This window comes from Canis lupus, chromosome 30, assembly GCF_048164855.1.
Source record: "Canis lupus baileyi chromosome 30, mCanLup2.hap1, whole genome shotgun sequence".
Taxonomy (NCBI): domain Eukaryota; kingdom Metazoa; phylum Chordata; class Mammalia; order Carnivora; family Canidae; genus Canis; species Canis lupus.
This window is the reverse complement of record NC_132867.1, coordinates 9622170-9638868: the sequence shown is the minus strand read 5'-3', so window position 1 is coordinate 9638868 and position 16699 is coordinate 9622170. Positions and strand designations below refer to the sequence as shown.

General features: G+C 36.6%; 1 long non-coding RNA gene across 2 annotated transcripts in view; it reads left to right on the top strand.

Annotated features, from left to right (window-relative positions):
- Window positions 1-16699, top strand: part of LOC140621839 (uncharacterized) — a 58964-nt gene that overhangs the window by 30624 nt on the left and 11641 nt on the right. The window contains exon 1 of one of the 2 annotated variants that reach the window (XR_012021566.1): window positions 11315-11438. The exons of the other annotated variant lie outside the window; for it this stretch is intronic. This is a non-coding gene — a long non-coding RNA (uncharacterized lncRNA). Of the gene's footprint in view, window positions 1-11314; window positions 11439-16699 lie in introns of those variants that run through there. 2 annotated transcript variants of the gene reach the window in all.

Sequence of the window (16699 nt, the reverse complement as noted above, 5' to 3'; positions counted from 1 at the left end):
CAGGCATGATTCTGTTAACTAAATCCTGTTTATGTCACTTCTCTGACCAAGCTCTCCCCTAGCTTTCCATGTCACAGTAAAAGTGGACCTGCTTAAAATAGCTCCTGACTCTGTGACCTAAAACCCAACTTTCTCTTTGACCTTATAAATACTTCTTTTTACCAAATGTCCTCTTCAGTAAAGAGTAGTATCACTTCCAAAGGCTCCTCCAACCGGCCAAACATACTTTTTGCTTCTGCCTGGGATGTTCCCCAGCCCAAAGAGCAGCCTCAGGGCTTGTTACTTAGTTTCCTCTGGTCTTTACTTCCAGGTCACTTTATCAGTTAGGACTTTCTTGAGAGTCCTGTTTAAAAAAAAAAAAAAAAAAAAAAAAAAGTAGTAACCATTCCTTCTTTCTTGCTTTATCTCTACTACTTTTCTCAGTAGTACTTTTCATATTCTATAAATTTTACATGTTTTATTCTTATTATTTGTGTTTCTCTGCTAGAGTGTAAACTCCATGGGGAAAGGATTCTTTCTTTCTTTCTTTCTTTCTTTCTTTCTTTCTTTCTTTCTTTCTTTCTTTCTTTCTTCTTTCTTTTATACCTGTTTTCTACATTATTTCTTCAGCACATGGAGAATGTTTCGTGTGCAATGCAGGCATTCAATGAATGGTCACTGAATGAGTATATTTAGGTGTTGCAACATTTTATTTATTTAAATTACTAAAAACTTTGTTTTGTCTATCAATATACTATGTAACTCTAGCCTGTAGAGTAGTCAAGTTCATCATTGATGATGAGTAGGATAATTAATATCATTAATTGAAATGCTGGAATCCCAGGAATGACAGGGAGAAAAATGAGTCAGAATTTAGATGAATCTTTTTCCTTAGAGTGTGGCAGAGGCTAGCAAAACCAGCTCAAGTAGGCCCAAGAGGCTGACATTGGCTCTCTAAGCATAGGGTCCAGTGAGTGCAATATTCCAAGTTTTAATTCTCAAAGATATTGACCCTTGCAGTTGATGCAAGGAGGCAGAGGGAGCATTGCTAACATGAATCAGGAGTTAGGTGGGACTCTGATTTGGGGGGAAGAAGGATAGAATTTAGCATACTGTAGTGTTTTCACCTTCCCAGTGGTCCATAAGGATACCGAGGCTTCCTGAGGAAGATTGGCAAGAGCTAGTCATGGTACCATGGGTTGAGCTTTAGAGTGGTGTGCTTAAGAACCAAGAAGGGAGATGGATTAGAACAAAAGAGAGAGGGCTTAGTGCTATCCTGTTTTATAGTCTGGGACCACAGAGGATAAAGTGAGCAGAAGGGGTTAGAAGTGCCAGAAAAACTCTGAGGATATGAAGTTGATCATTTGTGCTCTGGAATTTAGGTCACACTGATAAGAAAAATGGGAAAAAATATATCGAAGTCCTGATATCCAGTCAAGGCCATTTACCCCTGTGCCAGGGAACAAGGCTTCATTCTAAGTCTCACCAGATGAAATGGGAGTTTGGAAGAGGAAATAACCCAGGTAAATTTGACTTATTTCCATTGTAATTAACCTGGTAGTACCAAAATACTTATCAAGCATTTCCTCTATACCATATGCAGTATATTCATTTTCACTTAATCTTTACAATATTATTACCATTTAATTGGCATCCAGATTTAATAGATAGCTGTCAATCTTATTCCCAAGGTCATGATGTGGAAGTGCATGAGTTTGAAATTTGAATTCAAAGATTAAATTACAAAGTTTGTGCTCCTTTCAGTATTTTAAGTTGTCCTCAATCCTAGTTATGCATCAGAATCTCCTGGGTAGCTCTAAAAAATAACATATCCAGACATTATCCCCAGATATCCTTTTGTAATTTGTCTAGTAAGGGGCCCAGGTGTGAGTATGTTTCTTATTTTGGTAATCCTCCCCCATAATTCAAAGGTATAGCTGGGATTAAGGACTATTTTTTTTCTTTTTAAAAGATATTAATTAATTAATTTAGAGACTGCACATATGCATGATGGTGGGGGGCAGAGGGAGAGGGAGAGAGAGAATCTCAAGCAGACTTCATGCTCAGCATAAAGTGTGTTGCAGGGCTCATCTCACAGTCCTGAGATCATGACTGGAACCAAAATCAAGAGTTGGTCATTTAACAGTCTGAGCCACCCAAGTACCTGAGGACTAGTGTTGTGTGCGTGGTCGGAGGAAGGATAAAATTTAGTATACTGTAATAGTTTTAAAATGTGGTCTAGGATCAATAGCATCAGTCTCATCTGATGACATATTAAAAATGTAAAAACACTGAATTAGAAGCTTTAGGGGAGGGGCTCAACAATCTGTGTTTTAAGAATGTATGTTAAAATTTGAGAACAGTTGGCATAGAGATTAAGGGTCATGGGTTTGAGCCCAAGAACAGCTAGGTTTTAAGTGGCTTTCAACATTTAACAGCTATGCACATTAAATCAAGTAACTTAACATCTCTAGGTCTCAATTTCTGCAGATGTAAAAATAAAAAGATAATGTTATTTATTCCTCTGACATGTAACAGGATATTTATGTAGGTCACCTGGCCCATACAATTGTTCAATAAATAGTAACTAATACTAAGGAGTAATTATTTCAGAAAGAGTAATGTGTCAGAAACTGATCCTATAAATGGAAGATTAAATGAGTCCATCTTTAAAGATATGGGGAAGACAGTGATGAGAATATAAAGCAGGTAATCGAGAGTTGCATGAGTGCATTATGCCTTAAAAGATTCTCAATCAGTAATATTGAAAAATGGACAAAAATGTCCAGCTTACTGAAGACCTAAAGAGTTGTCTTTTTTAACAGGACTGAAAATACCCGTTATGCATAATGTTGGATATGCGATGGTTATATAATAGTCACTAACATTTCCAATTTTTTCATGTGGTTAGATAGAGATATTGCTGATTTGCTTTTAGTTTTACTTGTTTAAATACTCTGAATGTTTAGATAATAGATTTAGTCACGCAAAGTACTGATGACAAATGGGTTAGATTTGAACTTTGGGCTTAAATACACTTCCTTTTTTGAGCCAAAGCTTATTTCCTCCCTAGTCTCTCTTAGAGACCCAGAGTCCAAAAGCAAGTACCTTATCAGAAAGAAATCATGTACTGAAAAAATGAAAGAATTCCTGATATCTTAAATTAGATCTACCTGTTTACTTCTGAATTTTTTTAAAAGATTTTATTTATTTAGGGGATCCCTGGGTGGCGCAGCGGTTTGGTGCCTGCCTTTGGCCCAGGGCGCGATCCTGGAGACCCGGGATCGAATCCCACGTCTGGCTCCCGGTGCATGGAGCCTGCTTCTCCCTCTGCCTGTGTCTCTGGCTCTGGCTCTCCTTCTCTCTCAAGAATAAATAAATAAAATCTTAAAAAAAAAGATTTTATTTATTTATGAGAGAGAGAGAAAGCATGAGAGAGATAGAGAGAGAAAGAGAGAGCAAGTATGAGTGAGGGGCAGATGGAGAGAGAGAAGCAGACTCCCAGCTGAGCCCCAATGTGGGGTTGGATCCCAGAACCCTGGGATCATGACCTGGGTTGAAGGCAGTTGTTTAATCAACTGAGCCACCCAGGTACCCCACTCCCGAAATTTTTTTTATAGTTCATTAGTTCATTGAAAAAAAAAAAAAAAACCTGTGTGTGTGTGTGTGTGTGTGTGTGTGTGTGTATGTGTGTTTAAGATATCATTAAAAAGTTACCAAAGATCATTATGAACAAATCATCTGGGCAGGCATGCATTTGAATGATCAGAAAGGGAAAGAGTCACAATTTTGCATTTAAGCAGTTTTCAATAATAAATCACTGTGATATTTATAATATCTTGAGTTCTAAATCAGTACTTTAAATAAATCACACCTTTATGTAAGTTCTTGTACCTTTCTTCTGAAAAGTATTGGTCACTACTTTTCTCTTTTATATTTGTATAAAAGAGATATTTATAGTTTAATTCTATTATGGTTAACCTTAACTTGTTAATAGATTATTCAAGATTTGTAATACTATTTACTAATTAAAAAGCGAGGTTGCCATAGTAACTAGGATATCTTAATACTCTGTAACCTCTGAGATTTAGAGTAGTTTTTCATCTGAATTCTTTTGTAGCTACACTGATTTCACATGCTCTTTTGTACTTTGGACTATAAAAGAAAATACTTTCTTTACTGATTAATCAAATTGGAGTATTTTTAGACAATGTGTAATATAGAGCAAGTGCTTCTGATGTTTTGAGGTTTTAAAGGTGGAAATAATTTAAAAGTGCTTTCAAAAAGACTGGGAATAGTAGAGAGGTGGTGTTAGAATATTTGTTTAAGTAACTGTGGACTTAGAATTTCAGTTTCAGAAAATGCCTTGAAGTAAAAAGGATCAGTCATTTGATGACTATGTTGTTCTGAGGAATTCTTCTACAGGAGAGATCACATCTTGTTATTGGGAAACTATCTTATTAACTCAAACATGTAAAGAAAAAGAAATCTTGCTTAACTCCTAATAAGGTTTTCTGCAAATAATATATGTGATTTTTTGCACTGAATGAGTGGACTTGGAGTTCGGGAAATTTAGCACACTCTTCAGATGGCTTGTTTTCTTTTAGGTTTTTCAATATGCTGTTGCTTCTGCTTGGAATGGTTTCATCATTTCTGCATATCTCCACCCCTACCTTGTCCCTAATATTTCTTGGTCTACTCTATCTGTTCTTTTAAAAATATTTTATTTATTTATTTGAGAGTGGGAGAGAGAGACAGAGACAGAGAGACAGAGACAGAGAGACAGAGAGAGGGAGAACAAACAGGGAAAGCCACAGGCAGAGGGAGAGGGAGAAGCAGGCATTCTGCTGAGTGGGGAGTCCAATGTGGGCTCCATGCCAGGCCCTGGAGATCATGACCTGAGCTGAAGGCAGACGCTTGACTGACTGAGCCACCCAGGCTCCCTATTCTATCTGTTCTTTAGATCATAGCTAAAATGTCATATTCTTTGGAACTATGGGTCTGAGTCACCAAGACTAAGGTTCTTTCTACGTGCTCAGGTAACACCTTTTAAAGATAGTTCCATGCCTAATGGTAATGGTTGGTTCACTTCTTTGTCATCCACTCCCTGAAGTTCCCTTGAGGAAAAGATTAAGGTCCTATTATGTGCTGTGGGCTCAAAGACCCACTTAGTGCCTGGCCTATATATTAATACATAGATACACATTATATTAAGTAGCTGCATTAGTTTTCTAAGGCTGCTATAACAGAATACCACAAACCAGATGGCTTAAAGCAGCAGAAGTGTATAGTCACCAGTTCTGGAATCAAGAAGCCCAAAAACAAGATGTTGGCAGAGTTGATTGCTCTTGCAGGTTCTGGGGGTGAGTTGGTTATATACTTTCGCACTAGCATTTGGCAGTTTCTGGAAATCATTGATATTCCATGGTTTGGAGACATATTACTTCAGTCTCTGCCTTGTCTTGACATGGTGTTCTCCCTTGTGTATGTTTCTGTGTTTCTTTTCTTCTTCTCATAAGGACACTGGTAATACTGGCTTAGGCAGGACCTGCCTTAATTCACCATGATGTTACCTTAACTGGATTGTAGCTGCAAAGACCTAGGTCCAAATAGGGTCACAGTCATAGGTACCAGGAATTAGGACTTTATTATATCTTTTAGGGGACACAATTCAACCTACAACAGTAGCCATAAGCACAGTTACTAAATGGCTAACAAGCTTAGTATTTAGCCACTTTACTCATCAGGGTAACATTCTCAGAACAGCAAGTACTTTATTCCATTATGTCAATGGTCTCAACATCCAGACTTGATAAGCCCTTCAAAGGATTTTGTTTTTTGATAATAGACCCTTTGATTCATTTGCCAAATGTAGGAACTAGTTTGCTGTATAGGCACAGCTTAGACAATTCTAGAAAGGAAGAATTCATATGTAGTGATTTTAGAAAGAATTAGGCCCAAATAACTGCTCTATTCAGAGCTGTTACTTCTTATGTTTAACTCAAAATCTTGCATTTCTAATTTGGGTCATCTTTATTTTATACCCACTGTGAGGCAGGGGGAGGGAGAGGAGGCAAGAGGAAGAGTTATTTCTTGGCATTTAGCAATTAGTTGATTAATATGCAAATTTTATTCAGAGTAATATAAAATATGCATCTATTATTTTTGGTTCATCAGATTGGGTTATTTTTAATTTTAATAAGATGCAACAATAATTAAGCGATTTAAAATATATAATTTAATACTGAACTAGTTTCTTAGTAGTGTTGCACATGAGGTTCCAGGGACACGCTCAGCTACAAGGTCCAACAGAAAGACAGCAGGCGAAGATGGAGCCTGGAAAGCAGCCCATGTTGGTGAGGACTAGAGAGGATTGCAGAATTCCAGGGAGGAGATAGCAAAAACCCAAACTGGCACTAGGGAAAAGAGGGATTTTGGCGTGTGTCTGTGCATGTAAGTGTTATGTGCCCGTGTGTATGTTGTATATAGTCTTGGGTTAATGAGTTAATATGTTTTTGGATCCAACAGAAATGAATGTGCACAGCTGGAAATGTGTATGAATGCTAGGGGTCTGTACATTCGGTGCGTAAAAGAATGTTGCTGCTACTAGATATGTCGCCTAGATTCTCTAAGTTACTAGGATTTTACTGTCTTAAATTCTCAGAGGGGTCTTCTTATTTTTATTATTCTGCTAAACCAGCAGGGGGAAGTCACACATTATACTTTTTAGTGGGATTTTGAAACATTTCTTCAGACTTTTTTTTTTAAAGGTCTATCCTCTTGTTAAAAATAAATAATTAAGATAGAGTGCTTATTGTTATGATTCTCATAAGTACACTGGTATCTTCTTAAAGAGCAGTCTTACACTTAAAGTTTCTTGTTTTTTCTAATTAAAAAAATGAAGCACCCCAATATTCCTGGAAAAAATAATTGTATTATTGATGATACTCATAATGCTCTCAATTGCAAATTCCATTTTTTTAAAGATTTTATTTATTTATTCATGAGAGACACAAAGAGAGAGAGAGGCAGAGACACAGGCAGAGGGAGAAGCAGGCTCCATGCAGGGAACCTGATGTGGGACTCAATCCCGGGTCTCCAGGATCGGGCCCTGGGATGAATGCAGCACTAAACCACTGAACCACCAGGACTGCCCTGCAAATTCCATTGTGCCATAAAAAAACTTAATTACTAAATTTGCATGACACTTAAAAAGTAAAGGGGAATCTATTAGTCAACTTTTAGTTCCAAAAGTAAATGATTTAACATTTGCTACTGTAGGGACGCCTGGGTGGCTCAGCGGTTGAGCATCTGCCTTCAGCGCCGGGTGTGATCCTGGAATTCTGGGATTAAGTCCCACATTGGACTCCCTGCATGGAGCCTGCTTTTCCCCCAGCCTGTGCCTCTGCCTCTCATTCTCTTTCTCTCTCTGTCTCTCATGAATAAATAAATAACATTTAAAAAATATTTGCTACTGTATTCATCTACTTTTTTGTAGTTTAAAAATAATCTGAGGAAGAAGGGAAACATTTTAAATTTCAAGACATAAACAAGAATAGCTCTTTGTCAACATGAAACAATATAGAGGCTGTATGGCTAGTGTTTCTGAGAAGAGCTGATTGCATCATATTGTCTGCATTCTGTAGGAGAAACACTGTAATGCTTCCATGACTAGTAATGGTATGGTCTAAGTCAATTTATGGTGCAGTTTTGAGTGACATGGAAGTATAACACCATTATTCTTTGTATTTTAGTCCCTGTATTTAGTTAATCATGTTCACTGTTCCATCATCAATTGTCACTCACTCATTATGTAAAATTTGAGAATCTTCATTTACTGTTATTGTATTGTTTTTGTTTACTACAGCTGGTTGCAATAAACTCAAGTGATAATTTCACAGTTACACATAAAAGGTCACAAAAATAAACATTCAAAATAGAAACATCTTACTTTGCAGCAAGAATTTAAATATGAGTAAGATGTCTAAAGTTATGAAAATTGGAATGAGTTTATCTCCTTATATGTAAACTCATCTATTTGAAAATATACCATATATATTTTTAAAAATAAATGGTTACGGTAACATTTATCTTTGAAATAATAAATTCTCAATTGTTATCATTCTATATTGTTAATTGCATATGAATGCTTAAATTATTACAGAGAGAGGTAAGAAAATAATGACTATATATTTAACAAATATGAAAAAATATCCAAAAAGGTAATTATGAAATAATATTCAGATCAAGAAATATAACTCAAAATAGTAAAATAGCTCTTACCAGAAGAACAAAACTATACAATTTGTGTATTTCCTATTTTGGAGACTTTTAATTTTTCTACACACACGCATACACACACAAGCTAAAGTGCAGCGGAAAAACTTTGCAATGGAAGGGCAAGCAGAATGAAAAGATGACAAGGTAGCTATACCTACAAATCTGTATCTTATCACTGGGACTTCTTTGAAAGTATTAATGCAATAGCACACCTCGCAACTAGCTCTCAGAAGGATATTCTTTACTGCTATTGAATTAAAATCACAAATGGCTAATAAAATAGGAATGAAATAATTATTTTCTTTCATTGATAGAAATAATACTGAGTTGTGAGGATTTCTTCTCATTCCTGGTATTAAAATTTTAGCCATTCTATTTTAGAAAGAGTGTATTATTACTAAAGGTTTATGAATTTTAAAACTATGAGAACAAAGCATTATATGTTAAGTCTAGTGCAAACCAGATCTAGATTATTTTCATTTATTAAAAATAATGAAGAAATATCAATAGCCTGTAGAGATTGGCAAAAAGACCTAGAATAAATGGTAATCTTAAGAAACAAATGAGGCGTCTAAATATACTGACAAATCTAGGTCAGAATAATTAGAGGGAATTTAGTTTAGTTAGATTACATTTTCTTTAACAGTAAAGTTTATAACTATCATATCTATTTCCTGATCAGCTCTTCCAAGCATAACTGCCATATAATAGGTACTAAATAAATGTTTTTGAATGAATGGGTTTCCTTTCAATTTATGTAGTACTTTAATTTGGAAAAGTAATAATAGAAAATCACCCCATTTTTAGCTCTGCTGATTGGAGATTAGAATTGGTATTATAGTAAACATGATATAATATGTAGTAGACCCAAATGCATTGATTATATATTACCCAAGATTTATTTAAATTTCCTGCATTTTCTGCTGTTATTTGCAATATCTTTATGTCAACATGCTTCATGATAATTTAGGAGCAGTTACATAGTCTCCTCCCCTAATACTAAAGCTCTTGGCTTTAAAACGTTCACTTGCACTTAATATTATGGAAATTTACATGTTGGGTTTAAGTGGCCCGAAGTTCAAGTATGTAAGATAAAATGGAAATAATGCAACCTACTGCAATCATATTGTGCCAATATTCAGGCAGGGCACAGAGGAAAGACACAACAGGTTTTGAAACCAATCAAATTAATCACAGCCTAAGCTGGGAAATAGAGAGGGAAAGATTGCTGCTCATCAGGTCATGCTGTGCTGATGAAGGAAACAGATCTGGTCATTTGATTACAGGGTTATGGATACAAAATTGTGGAAACCTTTCCCAAGTAACTAACTTCTAGTAATGTGAGAGTATTTCTGCAGCCTGAGAGCATGCGTTGAATCCCTCTTATAACTCATGATACATTTTTAGGTAAGGGCCCTAAATACAGCCAAAACCACTTCAGTCTCAGATCAAGCAACAATTTATGATGCACAGAAAACAATACAGGGAAGAGAGCCAAATAGTGTGAAATTGAAAAACAGAGGACTAGAGTAGAAGCTCTTGAGGTATATGAATCAGAGACCTATAAATACAAGGCCTTTGCCTTTTGTTATAGTGTCATGTTGACCTCTTAAAAACGTTTTTTTGGTATTCGATACTCAACTCTACTTCAGGGAGATAATTTAAGTGTCTGGAATGCTGGCTGACGAAACATGTTGGAAGTTGAATAAGGCCAGCATTCTTCTCCTGTCAGCTCCAATATGTTTTCTCCTTGAATTCCGTGGTGCCATTTAAAGAAATCTCTGAATGACACAATGTATTTTTAATACTAAGTATTTACCTATATAATGAAGTGATGGTGGGTAATAGCAGTCTCTAAGAATTTTTAAACCCAGGTGACTTTGAGTAAAATTTCCAACCTAATAATCTCTAACTGTGTGACTTTGGGCACGTTGCTTATTCTTTCTCCTCAGTTTCTTTATTTATATAATAGAGATGTTTGCATAAACTTCATATGGTTGCTATATAGATAATGAAATGATATATGTTAACTGCTTACCGGACCATGTCACAGGTAGAAGACCTTAACTGGCTAACAGCTATTTAGTCCACAGATCTCTTTACTATTTGAATCTTCATCTTTTGGAAGTGGATGATCTCTTCAAACTTAGGTGACATTAAATACATTTTCATGCTTTCTGTCCTTAAAATACGATAGAAAATAAGCTACCACTAGAGAAATATTGGCAATTCACAAACCTTTCAAATAGTCTTCAAAGGCTATTTTGGGGCACCAAATTATATAAGCCAAGACAAGTACTTGTTCTGTATTTTAATGAGTGAAGCTGATATCATAACTTTTTAATGTGCTGCATTTCCATGGCTCCTGTCACTGTGAAAACCAAGTGTTCAAAGAAATACATTTAAAAAAGAAATGGATATGTGAATGCTTTTGGTCCCCCCTCTCCTTAGCCATGACAGACAAAGTGAGTGATGAAAGGAGAGCTCATTATTTTGAAGAAATGACACCTTAAATTAAAATGGCAGTGTTCTCTTCCTTTATTAGAAGTCCCTTTTAGAGTAAGAGCCAAACACCTGTTATGAGTTCAGTTGTGTCCCCTCTAATTTATATGTTGAAATTGTAACTTCCAGTTCCACAGAATATGATCTTATTTAGAAATATCATCATTGCAGATGTAATTAGTTAACATGATCTCATACTAGAGTAGAGTGGGTCTCTAATCTAATATGACTAGTGTCCTTATTAAAAGGGGAAATTTGGACACAGACATGCACAGAGGTAAAAGACTACAGAACCTGATAGCAGAGATTGGGATGATGCTTCTACAAGCCAAGAATGCCAAAAATTTCCAGCAAGCCATAAGAAGCTAGAAGAGGCATATGGAACAGATCATCCCCATAGCCTTCAGAAGGAACCCTACTGACACCTTGATCTTGGACTTCTAGACTCAGAACAATGAGCCGATAAAATTCTATTCTTTAAGTCATACAGTTTGTGGTGCTTTGTTATGGTAGCTCCAGCCAACTAATACAACTCCGTCTGGAGTTGTCAACTCATTTATTGAGTTATGAGTTCTGGAGAATTGTGTATAAATCTATTTTCAATTTCTCTCAATTTATGATTGACTATATTACCATTTCTCATACTTAAACACTTCTGGAGTGCACCTGAAGTAAAGGTAAAATGTTTAGAATTATATGGGGCAGAAAAATAAAAATATTTTTAAATTATAAGAATGAAAAGAAGGGAAAATAAAACTGACCAGAAATATTGACGTATTTTTATTTAGTTCATTCACTGAGAGATACAACTAAATGTAATTATGAAAGGGTCAAGGATGCTATTGTAGATGAATTTGGGGAATTTTAATTAAATACAGTTGGTAAAATATTTTCAAAGTCTTAGATTTATTTATTCTGAAAAATATTAGCTATTGTGATTCAGTTATAATTTGGACATATTGTACAACTTAAATTGCATTCCAGTTAATATATTTTTCTAGGTACACGTTCAATAGATAAAAGGGAAAATATTTCGGAATTTAACTCAATTATATGTGATTTGATTCTATGATAAGATGAAGAACTATATTCTCTCACCTTTGTATCTTTAAATTTGCAAAGCTCTTTCTGAAGTTATATAAATTGATTAGATTAAATAAACATTTCTGCAGGGTAAAATAAAAGTATACATATCATATAAAAGGGTTAGTTAACAGAGATTGGTTTCTAAATTTTATGTCCCCAGACAGCCATGAGGCAGCCAGCAGAAAAATGCATTTTGAAGCCATCGAGTCTTCAATTTTTATCTCTGACATTACGTTGAGATTCGACAGATGGAAGCCCAGCAGCAGACATGCAAAATGGATGCCAAATGAGGCACATATACATAGCAGAGTGGTGCCCTACCCAGGTGGTCATCTTCTCCTTTCCAAACCTTTAACATGGCTGACTCCAAACTTGACTATGCTGTAGCGATATTGACACATTCTTCAGTCATTGGTGAATGTCAGTGGGCTCTTGGCTCTCTGCATTAGGAACTTTAGCACGCTCTCTGCTCTGTACATATGTCCAAGTTGGCAGCCAGTTGGCATGGCTGCTGATGCGTCTCTATCTGTCAGATCTCCTCATCACCTCTGGGACAGAGATAGACGATTTGAGTATGTCAGCAAGAATGTTACCATTGGCTGTGGAAATATGTCCAGGGAAATAAAAATTAGAAATTATCTTTACCATCTAAACCAAAGGTCTACTTATATTTTAGAATACAGGAAAAATCCAATTAAAATAGTAAAAAAAAAAAATCATGATAATTTTAGCCAAGACTTTAAGTAGTCTTGAACAGTTAATGGATAAAATACACCTTGTGCAATTGAGCCTAAGAAAGTTTATATCAAGCTTGTGAAAGACCAGAATAGTTTTCCTAACACAGTATCAGGCAGGGTGTTAAAAAAAACCAACCTTGGTAACCGACATTTTTAATTGATTAAAATTACAATAATAGATTACATGAAACAGAATTTTGCAGATGTCCTAAATGCTCTGGGTAATAAATTTTCAGACATTCTTAGAATGATGTGTCTATTTCTACACTCACATGCACATATGTCTGTGTTTTGCATTTGCCCTACCCATTGCCCAGCTAATAAACAGCACCAAAATCATTTGCTTCAAATTTGTCAGGTAACCTTGAAATAATTGGTTGAACTGGTTCCATTTTAAATTAACTTCTCTATAATCTTTTCATCTCAGTGATGTTGTCTTTAATTCATCTATCCATTTATACCAACAAATATTTACTGAATTCACTATCACTTGTCTAACCTTTTAAGCAGTTCCTCTGATTATGTTCTCTAGTTAATTTTATGAAATCAGTATCCACTCATTTATTAATTTGAGACAAAAACTTGAGAATCATCCTTGAATTTTTCCCTCCACTGACCTCTCACATGCAATCTGCTCTTAGTCTTCTTAATTCTATTTCGTACATATCACAGATGAGTCATCCAATTTCCACTGCCAGCAGTAGTATTCTCTGTGTATTCAAATGCTCATGAATAGGACTCTATAATCCGGACTCTGGAAAATATACCTATGTCACCCTGTTTCATGATAGTAAGGATGCATTTTTCACAAAGGGGATAAATATTATAACTTTTAATCATCCTGGGATAGATTAATTATGGAATAGCAATAGAAATAGAGCCTGGAACAAATGTGGGAAGGAGTTTTCCCTCTTGCATCTGAATGGAGGTGGTGAACAATCATGTTTCATTTTTAAATGTGGAAAAGCTGTCAAAAAGTTTTTTTTAAAAGTAAACATCTTATCTTACTGACACCCCTAGATTATGGATGGAAACCTTAACCTTGGCTTTTTGTAGTGATCTTGACAGCATAGAAATAACAGAAGAGAACAGCGTGAATCCTGGACAATATCTCTGCTCTCCTGCAGGTCAAGGGGATTTATTTGAGTTCCAGTTTGATGAGTGTGAGGGGTAAAAAAAACCAAGAAAACAAATAAAGAATACTAAATAATAGTATAATAATCCTTTGGGGATTCTAGGGCACAGCAGATGAAGGAAGGATTGGACTTCATATTTACCTAGACAAGTGCTGGCTGGGGAGCCTGACATCAGTTCAGTGGCTTGAGTCCTACATAGTTGTAGCATAATTTAGTGGTTACAAACATGGGATCTGGTCATAGATTCTGTGGGTTTGAATTTGAATCCTTCTGATCTTTACCAAGTAGTTTAACTTCTTGAGGTCTCAGTTTCCTCATGTAAAATGACAGGTAATGATAATGATAATACCCATCTTGTGATGGCGTGGTGAAGTTTAAACTTCACACAGAAGCTTTTAGAGTAAACATCTTTGCCATGGAGCAAGTGATAAATTGATTGAAAAGATGTGTTATCTATGACCGTAATCTAGATCAAATAACTGAAAATGCATACTGACTTTACTTCCACATTCTATCTGGCCTTCAGGTTGCCCTCTTTGACTCATCCTTCACCAATGGTAACAGAATTGCCAGAATGTGCTCTTTAAAACCAGAATTGATTATGTCATTCCCCAGGTTAGCTTTCTTCAGGCAGTCTTCATAGTTTTCAAGGTAGACCAACATTTCTTACCAGAGAGTGTAAGTAGGGTGACTATACAATTTATCATTTAAGCATAGGAGTAACATATACACTACTAGTATTTACTTTGGGGCAGTAAACATAACTCAGGTTTATTGCAGGTAAACAGACACGTTTGGTTATTAGGAGAAGCCTTTTTTGTGATTTTGTTTCCTACCTCACCGATAGTTCCTGATCTTCTGCTGTAGCCTCCCAGACCCACCAGCAGTCCCTAAGGTATCATGCTTCTCTGTGCCTTTGAATATGTGGCTGTTACAATTCTCATTTTCTTCTCTCCATTCCCTTACAAGATTTATACTTGTCATTTTAAGCCACTGCTGAATTTGGGAAACCTCTTTAGATTCATACATTCTGAGTCATTTGTGTGTCTGTATGTAATATGTGGGTTTATCTTCATCATAATAATATAATAATAATAATAATAAAAATAGTTGCCAGACACACCAGTACCAGGATAAGTGCTTTGTATGTGTGTTTCTCTAAACAATCTTTTGACAGAGAGAGTGAGAGAAAGATCAGAGAGAGAGGACAAGCAGGGGAAAGAAGCTGAGAGGGGGAAGGAGAAGGGAGAGGGAGAAGCAGACTCCACACTGGGGAGGGAGCCTGACATGGGGCTCCATCCCAGGGCCCTGAGATCATGACCCGAGCTGAAGGCAGAAGTTTAACTGACTAAGCCACCCAAACACCTCTCTTTCTTTCTCTCTCTCTCTCTCTCTCTTTAATTATCTGTACTTTGTATAGTGCTGGCACATGGTAAGCACATAACACATGTTTGATAGATGAATGGATTACTAAATCTTGACCAATTCAGTGGCTCTGAACAGTAGCCACTTTCTTTCCATTCAAAGGCATCCTTTCTGAGTTCAGACACATTCCTCAAACTTGGGGCTCTGGTTCCCATATCTTGGTTGTCCACCTAACAAGGTTTTGAAGCTAGATTAAAGTACATGCAAAAAAAATGGATGCCTGGGTGGCTCAGCAGTTGAGCATCTGCCTTCAGCTCAGGGTGTGATCCTGAGTCTGGGGATCGAGTCCCACACCAGGCTCCCAGTGGGGAGCCTGCTTCTCCCTCTCCCTATGCCTCTGCCTCTCTCCCTGTGTCTCTCATGAATAAATAAATAAAAATCTTTAAAAAAAAAGTACATGTAAAAGAATCCAGACAAATCTACACGTACAGCAAGGCACAAAGGCTGTACAGGGGGCTGGTGGATCAGGGAAATAAAACATTTACTATATAATACAAGAGGGATTTATGTAGATTGACTCCATTGTTTTGTCTCAGAATTAACCAGAAATATTCTTTTTCAAAAACTTGCTGAGATCATTAAGGAAATGGCAATTGTGATAAGAATAGGAAGAGGAAGAATGAGAGGTTATTTTGGAACATAAGGTTACTGTGGAGGAGGCCAGGTCTTAATGGGATTTTAAAGCAGGGGACTTTGGCTAGCTAGATGACAGTATGGCAAGACTGACAGTATGGTGGCACTGGGGGCCTGGTAATTTAAGGAAAGGAGTGTTAGGTTATGAAAGAGGCAGTGGCACAGAAAGGTGTTTAGTAAGGAGTGTCATACATAACCCTCACTGTTCAATCTTGCTTCAGACTAGTCCTTACCTCCTGTGAAAACTCAGGGGCAAAGCGAATCTGCCATTTGACTCCTACTCCTGTCAACTTCAGGGTGACTGCTGCAGACACAGATGGGATGTCTCACTACAGAAAGAAAATGGTGCAAGGTACTTTATGACACAAGTAGCTGTGCCTGCGCACAGTCTGGAAGAGCCAGTACAAATCAGTCACCTTTAATGTTTTGGGTTTAAAAATGTTGAAATCTTCCTTTCCTTTCTCAATATAGTAGAGGAATCCTCCCAGTTTTGATGTCTACTTCAGGTTTATCTATATTTACCTGTATGTAGAGAAAGACATGCAAAAATCAATGGGATGCAGTCCAATAGTGAGAGCATCACAATTTAGATGGCTCAGAGGTGGCTTCAATAAATGAATGGTCAGGGTCCTGAAACCTGGATTTGATTCTTGACTCTGCCATTAATGAATAAATCTCTTGGCCTTCTTAGGTTTCTAGTTCCTTATGTCTTAAGGACACCATGAAAGATAACCCCAAAGGTACTTTGCAATTTTTAAAAGAATTGTTTTGGAATGCCTGGGTGGCTCAGTGGTTGAGGGCCTGCCTTCAGCCCAGGGCCTGATCCTGGAGTCCCGGGATTGAGTCCCATGTCGGGCTCCCTGCATGGAGCCTGCTTCTCCCTCTGCCTGTGTCTCTGCTTCTCTCTCTCTCTCTCTTTGT